The sequence below is a fragment of the Ambystoma mexicanum genome, chromosome 13 (genome assembly GCF_040938575.1).
Source record: "Ambystoma mexicanum isolate Mex_15411 chromosome 13, UKY_AmexF1_1, whole genome shotgun sequence".
Taxonomy (NCBI): Eukaryota; Metazoa; Chordata; class Amphibia; order Caudata; family Ambystomatidae; genus Ambystoma; species Ambystoma mexicanum.
Window position 1 is genome coordinate 393629341 of NC_090938.1, and position 20199 is coordinate 393649539.

At 51.7% G+C, this 20199-nt stretch overlaps 1 protein-coding gene across 1 annotated transcript in view; it reads right to left on the minus strand.

Moving 5' to 3' along the window:
* Positions 1-20199, minus strand: part of IPO4 (importin 4) — a 3008003-nt gene that overhangs the window by 867729 nt on the left and 2120075 nt on the right. The window lies entirely within an intron of this gene.

Consider the following 20199-nt stretch of genomic DNA (forward strand, 5'->3'; position numbering starts at 1 on the left):
TGCTTGTTGACGTAGTATATGCTGGTCGAGTTGTCTCTCTGGATGAGACAACCTTGCCCTTGAGAAGTGGTAGGAATGCTCTGAGCGCTAGCCAGATGACCTTCAGTTCCAGCCAATTGATGTGGTATTCCTGCTCCTGTCTAGTCCAGGTGCTGTGGACCGAGAGATAGTCCAGAGTGGCTCCCCAGCCCCCGAGCTAAGTGTCTGTGGTGATAGTGGCCTGCGGAAAGGGCGGCCAAAGAGCTTGCCCGTCCGTAGGTTGGAGTCTCTGGACCACCATGTTGGGCCCGGGAGGAGAGATGGTGGAACGTTGATGACCTCGGATTGCGAGCCCAGCTCCTGATTCCATGAGACCGCGAAGTGCAGCTGAATCCTTCTCATCCTTAGTCTTGTGTGCGGCACGGCTAATAGGACTGCTGCAAGTAGAACCAGGAGATGTTGGTACCGCCATGCAGAGGTCGCCTCTCTGCTGGGGGAAGTGGCCCTCTTGATGGGCAAGATTTTGTCCTCCGACGGGAAGACCTTCTCGGAGCACGTGTCCCGAATGAGTCCCAGGAATGTCAGAGTCTGCGTAGGCTGCAGCTGTGACTTCTTGAAGTTGAGCGAGAAGCCCAGATTGTGCACTGTTTTCATAAGGGTATGGGAAGAGTGGAGGACTGCTTCCAGAGATGTAGCCCTGACGAGCCAGTCGTCGAGGTATGGGTAGATGTGCAGGCCCTGCGCTCTGCGGAGGGCCGCCACAGCGTTCATGAGTCTGGTAAAGATCCCGGGGTCCGAGCTGAGGCCAAATGGAAGGACTTTGTATTGAAAATGCTAGCCCATGATCCTGAACCATAGGAAAGAACGATGGAGCTGCCAAATCAGGACGTGTAGGTACGCGTCCTTCAGGTCCAGGGAGCACATTCAGTCTCCCCTGTCCAATGTCTCCGCAATAAAAGCTGGCGTAACCATCTTGAATTTTTGCAGGGAGAGGCTGAGGGTGGAAAGGTGTAGCACAACTCTCAGGCCTGCCTGGCGGTTCCTCCGAAAGGCGAAAATCTGGAGTAAAAGCCAAAGCCTCGCCTGTAGGCTGGAACTTCCTCCACTGCCTGGCTCTCTATGAGAGACTGGATCTCCGCCTAAAGAGTTGCTGTCCCAACCTGTCGGAGGGGAGGAGGGAGGAGAGGCTGGGATAAGAAGGTGGTACCCCATGGATACTACGGAGAGGATCCAGGGGTTCGCAAAATTCTGGTGCCAGAAATGTGCATGGAGAGCAAGCCTGGCCCCGCACCAGAGACACGTGGACCCGAAGGGGCGTGTCATGTCTTCTTTCCCTCGGAGGCTGACGCTGAGGAGAGGGACTAGAAAAAGCACTTATTCCTCCCCCCACCCCACTTTGTTGTTTGCGCCGGTTCTGAGTCGGCGAGCAGTCCGGCTGCCTGGATCTGCGTTCCTGGAAGCCGCGGAACCCTCCATACGTATGACCCTTCTCCGAGCGCTGCTGAGATTGGGTGTACGATTATGGGCGTGTTCTTTGTAAGAATGGATGAAGACTTCGACCTTTTGTGAGCGGTTTTTCTTTTTGTACAGCTCCTCCGATGAGGTCCCCTCCATCCCCCCAATCGAACAGTAGATCTAGAATGCGCTCCTGGACATCCGGGTTGAATTTTGTTGCCCGGAGCAAGGCTGTCCTTCTCATGTCCGTGGCAATGCAGATGGCACGGCTTGAGGTATCGATATGAGCCACTGTGGATTCCATGAGGTCATGCGCCATCAGCTTGGCTTCAGCTAGCCCTGCCCTAAAGCGTGATTGGCACTGGGTGGGCAGTTCCAGGAGGAAGTACGCAATTTCCCGCCATAACCTTTGGTTGGCGGCAGTCAGCATGGCATCTGTGTTGGCCTGACGAAGGTGCAAGGATGCGTTGGAGTAGACTTTCTTGCCGTACACCTTCAAGATCTTCTCCTCCTTGCCGAGCAGCACCGCAGAGGAGGAGGATGAGGACGACTTGAGTCTTGGAGTATAGTGATGCTGCAGTGATCACTGAGGAGTGTGGCCAAGGATGGGCCGAGAGCAAGAGTGTATCCCCCTCCATCTGCCTGTACTTGGCGTCCAGGCGTCGATTGACCGGCTCGGCCGAGTGGCGCTTGAGCCAACCCTTCTTGGCCAGGGAGACTACATCGGTTTGCAGTGGAATCCCTGTGTTGGCAGAGGGGCGTTGTGTGAGGACTTCAGTCAGAACCCCCTCTGCCGGATGCTCGACCTCGGGTTGGGGGAGGCCCAGGTACTCTGACAGGCCAGCAAGAAGTTTGTGTAAGGCCCTGGCTGAAAACGGCGTGTCCGGATCCTCCTCCTCCTCGTCCTTATCCTGCGGGTCTGGAGGATCCTGAGGAGGAGGAGTAGTAGATGGGGCCAGAGGCTGGGGTACAGCAACCGCTGCCTGAGGCTGAGGAGGCGACGGGGGAGGTTGCAGAGTTGGCTGCACCGGGTCCAGGGGGCCTGATGGAGGCATCTGTGGTGCCGCTAGTGTCATGAAACCTCGGTTCTGTCCCCTCTGGTCTTCCTGGTCTATACGGCATCGTACCGGAACGACCTCACAAGCTGCCCAACATGGCGGACGCTGCTTTCGGATCCGTGGTCTAGCTCCTGGGAATACGTCCATAGCTAGATAAGCACCCCGCCCCTGCGGTACGGCGCGTGTCAACACTTGCAGTTTCCGAGTTCTCTGGTCGCTGCTTTCCTTGTGTTTTTTGTTCGCCTACCTTGGAATCGCTGCTCAGTGGTTACATCCTGTTTCCACCCTTCCTGGAGTGTTCGGCTGCAGCAGAGTTCTACAGTCTTACCGCGGTTGCCTTCGGACCGCTGCTCCAACTTCCAATAGCCGTGGTTGCCTTCGGACCGCCGCAACTCCTCCCTGGGCTCCTGAATCATTGAACTACCCGCGGTTGCTCTGACCGCTCCAACTCTTCCCTGGGTACACTGTCTTCACATTGGACAATTGAACCGACTACCCGACAGAGTGGCGTCGGAAGAAACCCATCCTTACCTGCACGAGACCCACACCTCCAAGAAGCGTGGGCAGCTTGAACCTACAAAGAAGAGACACTCCAAACCCTTGCAGGTGAGCCCGCATACAGGTTGTGACAGTTTGACACACCCACTACTTAAAGGCTTGAGATGGATCCTACTGTACAGGATCTTTTACGAGGTATGCAAGAATTATCCACAGAGGTCCAGAACCTTAAGGCAGAAAATGCAGCCCTTAAACAACTAGTTCTAAGTGTCTCGATGGGTGGCGTTGTGGATAGATATGGCAGCACCCATAAAACACGCTCTCCTTCCTGGATTCATGTTTGGTGCACGTCACCTTTAAACCATATTATTTTTCCACCCCCAGGGCTAAGGTGGGTTTTGTCATAGCCCATCTTACTGGTAATGCCCTGGCCTGGGCTACTCCATTGGTTTCTGCAGGGGATGCCTTGTTGGACAATGATGATGGATTCATTTCAGCCTTCAAGGAGATGTTTGACCGTCCAGACCAGGTTTATTCCGCACAAGAGAGGTTTGCACAATTCCAACAAGGTTCCCAGGACATGCTATCTTATATTACCTGCTTTAAGCAGCTCGCTAAAGAAGCTGACTGGTCTTCAGAGGCATGCTTTACTTTGTTCCGTTGTGGCCTGAATGAAGAGGTGACCGACGAGCTAGCCAGGATAGCCCGTCCAGGTTCATTCTAGGCTCTTATGGATCTATCCCTACAGATCGATTTCAGAATACAGGAAAAAAAGGCTGAAAAGAAGAAACCACAAAGCTCTCCCACAAAGCTCTCCCCCAAAGTCATCTCCATTCGCTCCTATTTACAGGGAAGCCCCTTCTGCTGAGCCAGAACCTATGCAACTGGGGGCTATGAGAGGCCCTTTGTGAGCTCAAGAAAGAAACCGCAGATTTGACAGTGGTCTATGCATGTCTTGTGCCTCAGACAAGCACTTAGTCAGAAATTGTCCTATAGCTCCACCTAGGTGTTCGGGAAATGCCAGCTCCCGATCCTGAATGGAGCCCAGCTTCGGGAGACCAAAGCCCGCTCCACCCTTCAATCCCTGGATCCTTCATCAAGATGTAATTTGGTGGTTCTTCATGTAACCTTGAACCCTCCCACCGGAGTATCACATTCAGTCTTAGCATTGGTGGACTGTGGAGCTATGGGTATTTTTATGGATGATGAGTGGGCATTAAAGCACAACTTCCCAAGAGAATCCAAGGATATCATACAAGCAGTCGAAGGAATGATGGCTCCGCTCTATCCTCTGGACCAATTACCCAACAAATAATGAAAATCCTACTCTCAATCCACAACCATCAGGAAAACATACAGTTCGACATCATAAAAGCCGCTCACTATCCAGTGGTACTGGGCATGCCATGGCTAAAGAAACATAACCCCTACATCAAATAGACTGCCGGGTCATTGTTTTTGGGCTCCGAGTTCTGTTTGTCACATTGCCTTTCACAAGACACACGACCACTCGCATCCATGGAAAGCAAAAAAATCGAACCATCCCCTTACCGTATCCAATATCTATCAGGTACCAGAAATCTATCAACAATTCTTGGATGTCTTTTCCTCGGCCATTGTGCAATCTCTGCCTCCTCACAGACCTGAAGACTGTGCCATTGATACTGAGGAGATTGCGATCATTCCCTTTGGCAGGATGTTTATCCTGTCGGAATCAGAAAAAAAGGGTCCTACAAGACTACTTGGAAACCAACCTTGCTAACGGAAGCATCCGTCCATCCAAGTCCCCAGCAGGAGCTTCTTTATTCTTTGTACCCAAAAAAGACACCAAGGAACTACAACCCTGTTTGGACTATAGAGGATTAAATCAATGTACCCGGAAAGACAGGTATCCCTTACCGCTGATATCAGACATCCTGGAAGCACTTCGAGGTGTCGTGATATTCACCAAGTTAGACTTAAGAAGAGCCTACCACCTAGTCCGAATAAAAGAAGGCGACGAATGGAAGACTGCCTTTCGAACACCCTTTGGACATTTTGAGTATCTGGTTATGCCTTTTGGTCTTGCCAATGCCCGAGCTGTCTTTCAATGTTTTATGGATAGGGTTTTTTCAGACCTGCTGTTCCTTTTCGTTATTGTATATTTGGATGACATCCTGGTGTATTCCAACGACCCAGTTCTGCATCAAGAACATGTCTCTGCGGTACTACAAAGACTAAGGGAACATCGATTGATAGCCAAACCCGAAAAGTGTATATTCCATGTTTCTACGGTACGTTACCTGTGATTTGCCTTGAACCCTCAAGGGGTGGCTATGGATCCAACCAAGGTAGAAGCCATCACTTCCTGGCCAGTCCCATGCTCAGTTAAACAGATTCTATCCTTTCTGGGCCTTGCAAACTTCTACAGAAAATTCATACCCTCCTTTTCATCTATTGTTCAACCGATTGTGTCCGTACTCAAGAAAAACGTTCCCTTTCAATGGACTTCCTTACAAGAAACTGCCTTTCAAGATCGGAAGGAGAAGTCCACACAAGGACCTGTTCTGATACAACCAGATACTTCAAGGCCCTTCTTAGTGGAAACAGATGCCTCAGAATATGCCATTGGTGCGGTTTTAAAACAAGAAGCTGACGATGGTCTTGAACATACTGTGGCTTATCTGTCCCGGACCTTGCTTCCCTGTGAGACTCATTCAGTCCTGGAAAAAGAACTACTTGCATTCGCCAAGCCTTTAAGGAATGGCGTCATCTCCTCCTGGGCGCCACTTACCCTGCGTGGTACGAACGTATCATAGAAATCTATAAGTCCTCCAGTCTATGGAATGCAGAAACAGTCAACAAGCACAATGGGCCTTCTTCTTTTCTCAATATCAGTTCCATATTCAACATATTCCAGGAACCTCGAATGTTATTGCAGATTCTTTGTCCAGACGTCCAGACTATCAGTCACAAGAAATACACAATCTTCCTAGGATGTTTCCTACCACTGTGCTCATCGCCCAGGCTAATAATCTCCTGGATACTATCAAGAGTGAGACCACAACTTCAGACCTATGGAAGGAATTCTAGGGAAACAACTCATGGGCCCTGAAATATAAAGATGGCTTCCTTTTTCGAGGTTCCCAACTAGTGATTCCTACTTAGGCATTGAAGGTACGGATAATACACCTATGCCATGACACCTTCCATTCCGGACACTGTGGAGTCGGGTGTACCCTTCTTTCCATCCAAAGGAACTTCTGGTGGCCAAAGATGATCAAGGATGTTCAAACATATATCCTGGCATGAACTACATGTAACCAAAACAAGACTCACAGCAGAAAACCAGCAGGATTGCTCCTCCAGCCAGACCTACCATCTCGGCCCTGGGAAACCATTGCAACGGATTTCATAGTAGAACTACCTCCCTCCAGGGGACATACAGCCATAATGGTTACCATAGAGCTCTTCTCTCATATGGCCCACTTTACGCCATTGGTGAAATTGCCTTCTGTGCCAGAAATGGCTAGCATTTTTGTGAAACATATTTTCCGACTGCATGGACTCCTCTCTAAGATTATCTCTGACTGTGGACCCCAGTGCATCTTGAGGTTTTGGAAAAATCTCTAAAGTGCTAGGAATCCCGATACTATTGACCCTTCATTGTATCCAAGATCATCAATCCTGTGGCATACCAACTGCGTCTACCTACCGCATGGAACAAGATTCAACATGTCGTCCATACCTCCTTGTTGAAACCCTAGCATCAAACCACCAAGAACACTCCTCGACAACCTCCTCTTCTTGTCCGAGGCCAGGTCGAATATGAAGTCTCCAGGATCTGTGATTCTAGATACAGGAGAGGACGTTAACAGTATTTAGATGGGAGGGATATCCACCAAGTGATCGTACCTGGGAACCAGTCTCTAACATTAATGCCCCTAGATTGGTACAACAGTTCCATCGGTACCACCCTGGCAAGCCTGGGGGTTCGAGGTTTTGGAGGGTGTATACTGTCATGAAACCTCGGTTCTGTCCCCTCTGGTCTTCCTGGTCTATAAGGCATCATACCAGAACAACCTCACAAGCCCCCCAACATGGGGGACGCCGCTTTCGGATCCGCGGTCTAGCTCCTCGGAATACCTCCACAGCTAAATAAGTGCCCCGCCCCTGCGGTACAGCACGTGTCAACGCTTGCAGTTTCCGAGTTCTCCGGTCGCTGCTTTCCTTGCGTTTTTTGTTCGCCTACTTTGGAATCTATGCTCAGTGGTTCCATCCTGTTCCCACCCTTCCTGCGGTGTTCGGCCGCAGCAGAGTTCTGCAGTCTTACCATGGTTGCCTTCGGACCGCTGCTCCTCCTTCCTGGGCTTCCAAATAGTCGCGGTTGCCTTCGGACCGCCGCAACTCCTCCCTGGGCTCCTGAATCCTTTAACTACCCACGGTTGCTCTGACCGCTCCTACTCTTCCCTCGTAATACTGTCTTCACACTGGACAATTGAACAGACTACCCGACAGAGTGACGTCGGAAGAAACCAGTCCTTACCTCCAAGGGACCCGCACCTCCAAGAAGCGCTTGTAGCTTGAACCTACAAAGAAGAGACACTCCAACCCTTGCAGGTGAGCCCGCAATCAGGTTGTGACAGCTAGCATGGCGGGGATGACTTCCCTGATGGCGTCTTTGATGATAACCCCCATCTGAGGAGACCTCATGAGGCCGAGGAACATCTCAAAGAGCAGCTCCTCACTGGCCAAAGAGGTGGCAGGGGGTGCCAACAGGGTAGCTGCATACCCTGTCCATATGGATGCGAAGGAAAGCTCCCCTGAGCAAATGAAGGGTAGACTGTAGGCCACGTACCTGGTTGAGGCCAGTCCCACCTTGACACTCATTCTTTGCCGAATTTCTGAGATGGTGTCGGACGGGTGCCTCTATCTGGTGAGGCAGCCATTTTGTCGAGCTGTCTGCCACGTGCCTGCGACGTGGTGCTCAGCCCACTAGGCCCGGCCTCATCCAAGACTCGTGTGTGGATCACGAAGGCCTACCCTGCTCCTCGGCTCGGTAGGTGCGAGACCCTCGACCCGGGGGTTGGTAGAGTTGCGTTTAGGCGCCACCTTGGATGTATTGCCGGTATTAGGGCATAGCCCCTCGGCCATGGTGCTGGTAAAAGGGCAGAGCCCCTCGGGTGTAGACAGGGTAAAAGAACCTTCCGGTCCCTCAACATTGCACCCCGGAGGATCCCTCGACCCGAAGGCCGGTAGCTGTAACAGCCTCGGCGCAAGTTCCGGTAGAAGGACCTGACCGGTCCCTCCCGCGCGGGAGAGTCCCTGGGAAGGAGTCTCCCTTGCGGGGTGCGCTGGAAAATATTGGCCCTACCTTGGGCCTAGTTCGATGCTTCACGAAGTTCTTGAGATCCTCTGGAAGCGACTTTTGGAAGAGCTGCCTCCACCTGGCTAGTCTGTTCTTCAGCGCCTTTGAGGACAGCGAGTCACACGGTGAACATGATTGGCAACCGTGGTCTGGGCCAAGGTAACGTAGGTTGGGTGGATGAGAGTCTGAAGCAGGGAAGAGCCCGTTGCAGGATGGACACCTGCTGAACCCTGTAGAAGTCGACATGCGCCGGGGAGGAGTGCGATGCCCGAGGATCGAGTACCTGGATGATAGATGAGACAAAAAAAAAAGACAAAGAGAAGTATCCGCGCGTGGAATCACATGGCTGAAGCCAAACCCAGGAGCGCTGGTGAATTCGGCCCGTTCCCGTCGACGCGGAAAAGGGGACTGAGGTGTGGCACCGGAGGGCGGAGTCAGGGCAGCACCTGCTCCCTGGGCTGCGACCCCGCGTGCCTCTAAATTTAAAGGGGAAGAAGATTTTTTTCTGGTGAAAAAAGTTCTGTCTCCCGTCCCTTGGAAGGGACGCCCATACAGTATGGAGGAAAGGGGACGGGACGTAAGAGTAAATGAGGAATCTGTATGAGGAATGTATCCATTAGAAAAACAAAACCTTTATTTAATCATACAACCTCCATGTTTAACTACTGTTGCTGCTAAGGATCTGTGTAAGGAACAAGTTATTTACATGCAACTATTGTTCGCCAGCACGGGTCTGGCATTGATTGACATGCTCATGAACATTCCTCGTCAGGCTGGGAATCCTTGGAAAATGAAAAACTTGTTCACTTTCACTTACAAACTGTATTTCTCCTTTAAACCAATCACTGTCCTCTGTGTCATACTGCCCCCATCCAATGACAGCCCCGCCCCTAAACCCCTCCTCTGGCAGCCATCTTCAGATTTGGTAAGCACGTAAAGTGGCACTATGAACAAGAAGAGCCACAGAGGGGTCGGAGGGAGGGTTTGCATGCGAATCCATGCCAGACCCATGCTGGAGAACAATAGTTACAGGAAAGGAACTTGTTCCTTCTTCAGCATGGGGTCTGGCATGGATTTACATGCTCATGAATAACGAATACATAGCAGTGCAACATTACACAACCACGGGAGGTGGCAAGGGTCAACAGAAGCAATTAACTCTTACCTCCGGAACAGACTCACCTCAGGCAGACAGGTTGCATCGCACTGCTTGGCCGACTCTGGACTCCTCCCTGGAAACCCTGTCGACGCAATAAAACCTTGTGAAGATATGCGTGGACCTCCACGTAGCCGCCCTGCAGATGTCCAGCAGGGGCAGACCAGACAGGAACGTGTTGTCGCAGCAATCGCTCGGACGAAGGGGTATTGGTCGGTTCGGCAACCAATAACAATGCATGATTCAGCCAGAGAGCTAATTTGAAATGGAAGCCTTGGACAAGGCCTTCCCATGGTTCACAGGCCCAAGGTTCACGAACAGTTGTGAAGTCTTCCGAAAACCTTTCATGCGCATCACGTAGAACTTCAGGGCTCGAGCAACGACCAGCAAGTGCAAGGCCCTTTCAGCCGATGACGAAGGTTTCAGGAAAAAAAACAGTTAACACCAAAGGCTTGTTGAGGTGGAATTTCAACTGAACCCAAGTTATGAAAGAGGGGTGCGTCCGCAGCACCACCCTCGATTCGTGGAAAGTCAGGTCTGGTTATTTGCAGTATAGGGCCGGGATCTCACCCACCCTCCTGGCAGAGGTGATGGCCACAAGGAAATCCATTTTCCACGAGAGGCACCTAAGAGGGGCCTGATGCATCGGCTCAAAAGAGGCCTGATGAGTCTTGTGAGAACCACACTGAGTTCCCACGCCAGGGCACAAGCCGAGACCGGCGGTAAAGATCGATAAAAGTCCTTTGAGGAACTCCTTGATGAGATAATGAGACCTCAGTGACGATCTTCCTGGAGAGATGGTGTAGTGGGAGATAGCCCCCAGATGCACCTTGATAGAAGCGTGTGCCAGGCCGGCCCTTGCGAGCAAGTATGGAAGAATTTTTGGGACTGTGACCCTCAGCGGGGTAATCTTCTACGACCGGCACCACGTAGAGAAACGCCACTTGCGACCGTAGCGATTCAAAGTCGACGATGCCCTGGCCTTGGCGTGGATCTCTGCAGTCCGCAGGTAACTCTTATCAACCAAGACTGCAGGAACCGGGCCCTCAGGTTCAGAGATCCTGGGTCGTGATGCAGAATTGCGCATCCTTCTCTCGCGAGAAGATCCGGAACTACCGGCAGCTTGACTGGGGATTGGCGCAAACAGACTGAGAAGGTCCGGATACCAAATCTGCCTCGGCCACGCCGATGAGCATCATCCTGCATCGGCACTGTAAGTATGTTGATGACGCGTAGTAGAGAGGCAACGGAGGAAACGCATACAGGACAGGCCTTCCCATGCTTTTCGGTTGGTGAAATCTGCTGGCAAACTTCTGGCATTTGGAGTTCGCCGCTGTCGCAAACAGATCGAGCTGGGGCCCGCCACACTTGACGAAGATGCGGTCCACCTGGTCCTGCCAAAGTTCCCACTTGTGGCAGGAGCGCAACTCTCTACTGAGGGAGCCTGCAATGGTGTTCTCGACTCCCGCTAGGTGAAGTGGAACGAGTAACATCTCTTGTCCGAGGGCCCAGCGTCACAAGACCTGCGCTTCCTTCGAGAGTGCTGCAACAAGTAAGACAGACACAAGTTATCACAGTTCAACAGTGTTCATTGAACAATTAATGCTGTATGCAGGTTGGAAAAATGCCTCATCTAAACCTAAATCTAAGATGGGATTAAGCGTCAACAATCAAATGAAAAATAAGGTAGTCCTAGTGGTGTTGTGTCAAATAAATAGCCATATACTAAGAAATCTACTGCCAAACCTTACAACTGATACAAAACCAGATGTGGGATAGTTCTCAAGAAAAGAAAGAATTGTTCTCAAATAATATGTCATAATGCAGTAGCATGTGTCTCCCTTCGCCACGTTTTGAAAATGGGGTAAGGTGTGTTGTCTTGGAGCACAGTACAGTCGCAAGCTTTTCCAGCACGAGACGGCAGTTCCAATGGCAGCTCTCAATACCGCTGATGGCCAAGTCTTTTTTCCTTTAAAAGTAACTTGCATTCGAGGGCCTGACGTGTTCAATATAACTAAAACACCCTTGGGGTCCCCCTCGAATCTTAGACTCCCTCGATCAGGTGCACTATGGCTTTTCCTTTTCACAAATTGTAATGTCTTTTTAAACAGTTCGAGCGGACATCACTCGGCCGGGTTAACTTTTGTCAACACACTGTATCTTGGGACTTTAGACTTTGCCCCCCTTGGGATTTGCTTCCCTTGATTCCTCTCCCTGCGAGATTCACTTCCCTTTCTTTCACACAGTTTGTAAATAAAAGTCTTTCGATTGTTCAGGGATTTCGCTTCACCCTCAGTATGACCACTTTGACTTATTTCAGTGGCTATCCGAAGGCCTTCTGGTATTTTTAGTTCCACTCAGATGGGGATCGACCAGAGTCTTTGGAGTTAGCACCCACATGGTGCTGGTTTCCCTCTGCACCTGGACTCCCCTTAACACTTTTTACAGTTCTTTCACAGTTCATTGAACTTGGTTCAAACTTGCCACTTTGTGATTCTCAATTAACAGCCCGGTTCTTATCGGTTCCCCCCTCTACTCACCGGCTATGATGAACCTCTTGGCTTTCCTCTTCATTGGAGTCAAGGCCGGTACTACGGATGCGGGAGCTTCCCTCATTCCTGCTCATCGGCGTAGGCTGGGCCCATGTACCGTTGACATCTGCTGCAAGACACTTGTGCTATTGTTTGCGGTCTTAGGCTCTCTTTCACAAAGGTTCTGCAGGTCTGGTAGGAAAATGGCACGATCACTTCTCTGCTCGCCACCCTCTCGATTCCTGCAACCTTTCTCCTCTTGAACTGCCGTGCAGGATTATCCATCTCGTCATGCGGTCTGCCGTGCTCGTACTGTGCTCTCGGGCTACACCTTTTAACCCTGTGGGGAAGGGAAAGGATTCTGATCAATTACCTGACTTTGCATGACCCTTGTATTGGGACATGTCAGGTAAACAGCTCTGGTATTAGTCTGTTGTCCTTTATGTTGTGCAAAAGTGTTCGTGCTGTAAAGGGGGTGGGGGGGAGGGTAGTGGTTTTGAATGTCTGACGTAAGAGGATGGGGAAAAGGTGTCAAAGGAAGGGGGATACCGCGCCTCACCTGTAGGTGTACCACTTCAACTCCTGAGTACCCCCCTCCTCTAGGTGATCTCTCACACTGGTCCACCCCCAGGAACTGGATCCAATAGCGATGGCAGTATCCTGGGCTACCGGGATGACAGATCCCGGGGACTAGCTAGAGAGTCACCTTCAGGTTTCTCACAGGATCGAGTAGCCCCCCCCCCCCATTTCTTGAAGTAGAACACTATGGTGGTGTTGTCCGTGAAGAGCCACACCACCTTGCCCTTCAGAGAAGGAAGAATGACTTGAGGGCCCAGAAAATAATAACTATAGTTACTTATTCCTTTAGTCGTTAGTCCCCTTTCCTCCATACTGCATGGGCGTCCCTTGCTAGGGACGGGAGACTGAACCTTTTTTACTAGAAAAACCTTCCCCTTTAGATTTAGAGGCGCGCTGGGGCGCTGCGCTGGGAGAATGCGCTCCCCTGACTCCGCCCTCCGGCGCCACTCCTCAGTCCCCATTGATGCCTCAACAATATTTAACATTGCCTAATGACACCAGAATTAGGGGGGGGTGGTGGGACGTATGGAGGAAAGGGGACTATGGACTAGGAGTACGTTAGTCAATACATGACTAACTATTAATTACTCTTACGTCCCGTCCCCCTTTCCTCCTTACTGCATGGGTGATTTCAACAATTTAGCCCCAGGGTGGAGAGGAAACCCTTCTTAGGAAAACAGATTCCTTAGAACCGCCTGTCCGAAAGCTGTGTCTGACTCTGAGCCGGCGTCCAAACAGTTGTGCTTACAGAAAGCCGAAGGGGTGGCCCAGATGGCCGCCTTGCTGATGGCCTGCCATGGCACCTGCCCCGGGAATGCGATGGGGCGCACATGTTAGCTGGAAGCAGTTTGTGCTGGCCCTCATAGGCTTCCTTGATGGCTGTAACCATCGACCTTGCTATAGAGGCCTTGGATGCCTGGTAACCCGGCCTTGACCCCCCCCCCGAGAGCGTCTGACTTGCAGAAGCCCTTGGTACTGTACAGATAGAATTTCAGAGCGCGTCTGACATCCAGACAGTGCAAGAACCTCTGAGCATCATCTTTAGGGTCGGCAAAAAAGGTAAGACTATCTCCTCGTTTAAATGGAAAGCAGAGGCTACCTTAGGTAGGAACGTGGGGAGTGTTCCCAGGACCACCTTATCCCTGTGGAAGGTAGTATAGGGTATTGAAGCCATCAGTGCCTGGATCTCGTTAACTCTGCGAGCAGAGGTGAGGCGCACCAAATTAGCTGTTTTAATGGTGACCAGTCGGATATCCGCGGATGCCATTGGCTCGAAGGTTTTGTGTGCCAAGGCGCCCAACACTACATTGAGGTCCCACACAGGGTGTGTTTTTTTGATGGGCGAGAAGAGCCTGGCGAGGCCCGCCAAATGTCGCTTGACCACCGAGTTGGAAGAGGAAAATACCACCTCCTCTGAGTTTCTGTAGGTCCCTATGGCTGCCAAATAGGTGCAGCATGTATCCACCTGCACTCCTGAGTGAGCAAGGTGTGCAGAGCAGGAAAGCACATCATCAAGCGTGCACGTAAGGGGGTTGATCTCCTTAGAGTCCCCCAAGTGACAGAACCTAGAACCCTTACTCTTGTACTGGCTCCCAGTAGACCTGCTCCTAGCGCCCTGAATGATTTCTAGGTTAGCCTGTGATACCGCAGGTAACCTGCTCAGGAAACACTCTGCAAGGGCTAACTTCTGTGGAGGGGGTGGATGACCCTGCCCCTTGCTGTGCAAGGAGATGAGCTGGGCCCATCGGCAGGTGAATGGGAGGCCTGTCAGAGAGGCTGAGAAGCTGAGAAGCTCAAAGAACCATGGTCTCGCCGGCCACCACGGAGCTACCAGAATGATGCTGAGGTGATATGATTCCTTTATCTTGCGGATCACCCTGTGGACCAGGGCTGTGGGAGGGAAGGCATACGCTGTCATGCCGTTCCACTGAATCTGGAATGTGTTACCCAGAGAGCCTGGGCCCTGCCAGGATACAAACTGCTGGCACTTCTTGTTGTCCCAGCAGGCAAAGAGATCCGCCTGAGGATGCCCCCATCTGCTGAATATCTCCAGCAGCACCTCGTCGTTCAATTGCTACTCGTAATCGTCAGCTCCCAGTCTGCTGAGCCTGTCTGCTTTCCGGTTGGACTCACCCGGAAGGTGGATGGCCCTCAGGTATATGTTGCTCTCCAGGGACCATTCCCACATGCTGATCGCTAGGTTGCACAGTGGAGGGGATCCTGGTAGCACCCTGCTTGTTGACATAGTACATGCTGGTGGAGTTGTCCATATGGAGGAGGACGACCTTGCCCCCAATGAGCGTAAGGAAAGCTTTGAGAGGGAGCCAGGTGGCTTTGAGCTCCAGCCAATTAATATGAGACTCCTAGCCTTCCAGTGAGGAATCCGTAGTGATGGTGACCTGTGGGGCTGGCTGCCGGAGGGCTTGGCCGCCCGCAGGTTGCAGTCCTTGGACCACCATGTGAGGTCCGGGTGGAGAAAAAGAGGAATGCTGACAAGCTCCGCTTGGGACTCCAAGAGGCTGCGAAGTGCAGCTGCAATCTCCTCATCTTGAGTCTTGTGTAGGGTACGGCCAGTAGGACCGCTGCCATGATGCCTAATAACTGTTGGTACCACCAGGCCAAGGTCTCTTCTCGGTGAGTTAGTGAGTGGTGCCCCTCTTGATGGCCATGACCTTGTCCTCCAAGGGGAAAATTCTCTCGGAGCTCGTGTCCCATATGAGGCCCAGAAAGGTCAGGCTCTGCGTAGGCTGCAGCTGAGATTTCTTGAGGTTGACCGGAAACCCCAGCTTGTGGACAGTGCTTATAACGGCAGAGGAAGTGTGATGTACCGCCTCCGGAGATCTCGCCCCGACGAGCCGGTCGTGCAGGTACGGGTAGACGTGGTGGCCCTGGGGAGGGCCTGCCCCTGCGTTCATGAGCCTGGTAAATACCCTGGGGGCTGAATAAAGGCCGACGGGTAGCACCTTGTATTTGAAATGGCAGCCCATTATCCTGAATCGTAAAAAGGAGCGATGCGGCTGCCAAATCGAGACGTGTAGATAAGCGTCCTTCAGATCCAGGGAGCACATCCAGTCTCCCCTGCAAAATGTCTCAGCAATTACAGCTGGTTTAACCATATTGAACTTGACAAGAGGGATTGAGAGTTGAGGGTGGAAAGGTCAAACACAACTCTCAGGCCAGCCTGGTGGTTCTTTTGGATGGCGAAAATCCTGGGGTAGAGGCCCAATCCTTGCTGGGAGGCTGGAACTTCTTCCACTGCCCGGCTCTCGACAAGCGTCAAACTTCCACCAACACAGCTGCTGTCCCAATCTGTGGGAGTGGAGGGGAGGAGGGAGGAGAGGAAGGGATTGGTAGGCGGTAACCCATGGATACTACAAAGGATCCAGGGGTCGATGAACTTCTGATGCCAAAACTGTACGTGAAGGGCAAGCCTGCCCCTCACCAGAGACACGTGGACCCGAAGGGGCGCAGTATGCCTTCTTTCCCTCTGAGGCTGTTGCGGAGGAGGGGGACTGAAAAAAGCCCTTTACCCTCCATTTTGTTGTTTGCACCGGTGCTGGCTCTGAGAATGGTCATGCTGTCTCGACCTCTGTTCTTGGGAGCCCCGGAACCTGCCGAACGGCCGCCACTTGTCGGACCGTTGATGAGAATGGGTGTATGCCTTGGGCGCTGCCTTCGTAGGGATAGAGACTTTGCAGTTTGCAAACTGTTTTTCTTTTTCCTCATCGGTGGTGGAATGGAAGAGGTCACCACCCTCGAATGGAAGGTCCAATATACGTTCCTGGACAACTGGGTTAAATTTAGTAGCCTGAAGCCAGGCAGTCCTCATGTCTGTGGAGATGCATATGGCCCGGCCAGAGGTGTCAATGTGGGTCACGGTGGACTCCATGTCGTCTTGCGCCACTTTTTTAGCCTCTGACAGTCCCACCTTGAAACGTGACTGGCTCTGCACCGGAAGCTTGGGAAGGAAGTAGGCTATATCCCGCCAAAGCCTCTGATTAACGGCTGCCAGCATGGCATCCCTGTTGGATTGACAAAGATGCAGCCAAGGGTTGTAATACAGCTTCTTCCCGTACGCCTCCAAGATCTTCTCCTCCTTGCCGAGCATTGTCGAGGACGAGGTGGCTGAGGACAACTGAGGCCTAGAGTAGAGTGACCCCGCAGCAATCACTGAATAGTGTGGTTGAGGATGGGCCGAGCAAGAGTGGATCCCCCTCCATTTGCCTATACTTGGTATCCAGGCGCTGACTGACAGGCTGGGGCTAGTGGGGTATGAGCCACCCTTTCTTGGCCAAAGCGACGTCACTCTGCATCAGGATCCCCGGTCTAGCCACTGGGTGTAGAGCGAGGACCTCGGCAGGAGCCCCTGCCTCCGGTTACTGTTAGGGAGAATTCTCTGTAAGGCTAATTTCCTAAACCTAGTGAGTCCCCCAGCAGCTTTGCTGGATTTTTTGGGGTTTATTTTTTTCTCTCCTGCTAAGAGTGAGATTCGTTTGCTCCCACTCTTAGACATGATTTGAGGTGGTCCTTTCACTTTCCATGTGTTTTATGGGCTATGGGGTCTTTTACTCCATAGGGTCTCATGTTTTTTTTATGTGGGTTACACAGCACCCTCCGTGCCGTAACCCAGGGGTGTCGTAGCGACCCCCCAACATAGACTCCATACCCTGGGACTGACTACTGTCTCCCAGGGCATGTAAAGTCACCATTGGCTTTACTAGTCCCAAATTATGAACAGAAACCAGTACAAACCATCATATTGTGGACGATTGCCCTATTGTCTGTTGTTCGAGGGGGCACGTCTGCGTCCCCCCTGATCGAGTTTTGGCTGGTGGCAGTGGATACTACTTTTTATATTCGACCGCAAATATATCTCTATGGGATTTTCCCATTGCTCGAGGCTACCAACTTTAATTATTTAATTCTTATAGCCTCAAACATACCGCCGGTTTATTTAATATGAATTCACCGGTTGGTATTTTTTGCCAGAACTCGATTCTAAAATGGCGTTTGTGTTCTCTTCTGTGACTCCAACCCAAGTCGAGCCCTTTGTTCCACTTTTTGGCGGGCTTCTCCACAGAAGCCTCCAAAAGTGGTGCCACTCTGTCTGGGTACCACAGGGGGTGTGGGAGGGGGTTTAGGCACCCTGGACTGAGTTACCTTGATAACTCAAGTCGCACTCTTGTGTGATTGGCCCAAGTGGTGAGCAGGCTGGCTCACCACTTAGCATGTTTGATTGACAGCTAGGCTGAGTGAATGGGGGTGTGCTGCATAAAAGCAGGGCTTTGGGGACTGGAACTTCAGAAGTCGCCACAGGACCTAAGAATCCGAGGAGGGAGAAGCTGAGCCGACCTGCAACGACGACACCACCGGTGGAGCCCTGCTGAACCGTCTCACGACTTTTCACGACGACAGAAGAGATCTCCAGTCCGGAGAGTCTTCTTCCTTTGACTGGTGCGACAGATCATTCGGGGTGACAGTAAAGCCTCGACTTTCTAACCTGGGCTGGCCTGGGACAACCTAGCTAACTTTTCCTGACTTTAATTTCATCCTTTTTCACAGGCCCAAGGTTCACGAACAGTTGTGAAGTCTTCCGAAAACCTTTCATGCGCATCACGTAGAACTTCAGGGCTCGAGCAACGACCAGCAAGTGCAAGGCCCTTTCAGCCGATGACGAAGGTTTCAGGAAAAAAAACAGTTAACACCAAAGGCTTGTTGAGGTGGAATTTCAACTCTCGATTCCTGCAACCTTTCTCCTCTTGAACTGCCGTGCAGGATTATCCATCTCGTCATGCGGTCTGCCGTGCTCGTACTGTGCTCTCGGGCTACACCTTTTATCCCTGTGGGGAAGGGAAAGGATTCTGATCAATTACCTGACTTTGCATGACCCTTGTATTGGGACATGTCAGGTAAACAGCTCTGGTATTAGTCTGTTGTCCTTTATGTTGTGCAAAAGTGTTCGTGCTGTAAAGGGGGTGGGGGGGAGGGTAGTGGTTTTGAATGTCTGACGTAAGAGGATGGGGAAAAGGTGTCAAAGGAAGGGGGATACCGCGCCTCACCTGTAGGTGTACCACTTCAACTCCTGAGTACCCCCCTCCTCTAGGTGATCTCTCACACTGGTCCACCCCCAGGAACTGGATCCAATAGCGATGGCAGTATCCTGGGCTACCGGGATGACAGATCCCGGGGACTAGCTAGAGAGTCACCTTCAGGTTTCTCACAGGATCGAGTAGCCCCCCCCCCCATTTCTTGAAGTAGAACACTATGGTGGTGTTGTCCGTGAAGAGCCACACCACCTTGCCCTTCAGAGAAGGAAGAATGACTTGAGGGCCCAGAAAATAATAACTATAGTTACTTATTCCTTTAGTCGTTAGTCCCCTTTCCTCCATACTGCATGGGCGTCCCTTGCTAGGGACGGGAGACTGAACCTTTTTTACTAGAAAAACCTTCCCCTTTAGATTTAGAGGCGCGCTGGGGCGCTGCGCTGGGAGAATGCGCTCCCCTGACTCCGCCCTCCGGCGCCACTCCTCAGTCCCCATTGATGCCTCAACAATATTTAACATTGCCTAATGACACCAGAATTAGGGGGGGGTGGTGGGACGTATGGAGGAAAGGGGACTATGGACTAGGAGTACGTTAGTCAATACATGACTAACTATTAATTACTCTTACGTCCCGTCCCCCTTTCCTCCTTACTGCATGGGTGATTTCAACAATTTAGCCCCAGGGTGGAGAGGAAACCCTTCTTAGGAAAACAGATTCCTTAGAACCGCCTGTCCGAAAGCTGTGTCTGACTCTGAGCCGGCGTCCAAACAGTTGTGCTTACAGAAAGCCGAAGGGGTGGCCCAGATGGCCGCCTTGCTGATGGCCTGCCATGGCACCTGCCCCGGGAATGCGATGGGGCGCACATGTTAGCTGGAAGCAGTTTGTGCTGGCCCTCATAGGCTTCCTTGATGGCTGTAACCATCGACCTTGCTATAGAGGCCTTGGATGCCTGGTAACCCGGCCTTGACCCCCCCCCGAGAGCGTCTGACTTGCAGAAGCCCTTGGTACTGTACAGATAGAATTTCAGAGCGCGTCTGACATCCAGACAGTGCAAGAACCTCTGAGCATCATCTTTAGGGTCGGCAAAAAAGGTAAGACTATCTCCTCGTTTAAATGGAAAGCAGAGGCTACCTTAGGTAGGAACGTGGGGAGTGTTCCCAGGACCACCTTATCCCTGTGGAAGGTAGTATAGGGTATTGAAGCCATCAGTGCCTGGATCTCGTTAACTCTGCGAGCAGAGGTGAGGCGCACCAAATTAGCTGTTTTAATGGTGACCAGTCGGATATCCGCGGATGCCATTGGCTCGAAGGTTTTGTGTGCCAAGGCGCCCAACACTACATTGAGGTCCCACACAGGGTGTGTTTTTTTGATGGGCGAGAAGAGCCTGGCGAGGCCCGCCAAATGTCGCTTGACCACCGAGTTGGAAGAGGAAAATACCACCTCCTCTGAGTTTCTGTAGGTCCCTATGGCTGCCAAATAGGTGCAGCATGTATCCACCTGCACTCCTGAGTGAGCAAGGTGTGCAGAGCAGGAAAGCACATCATCAAGCGT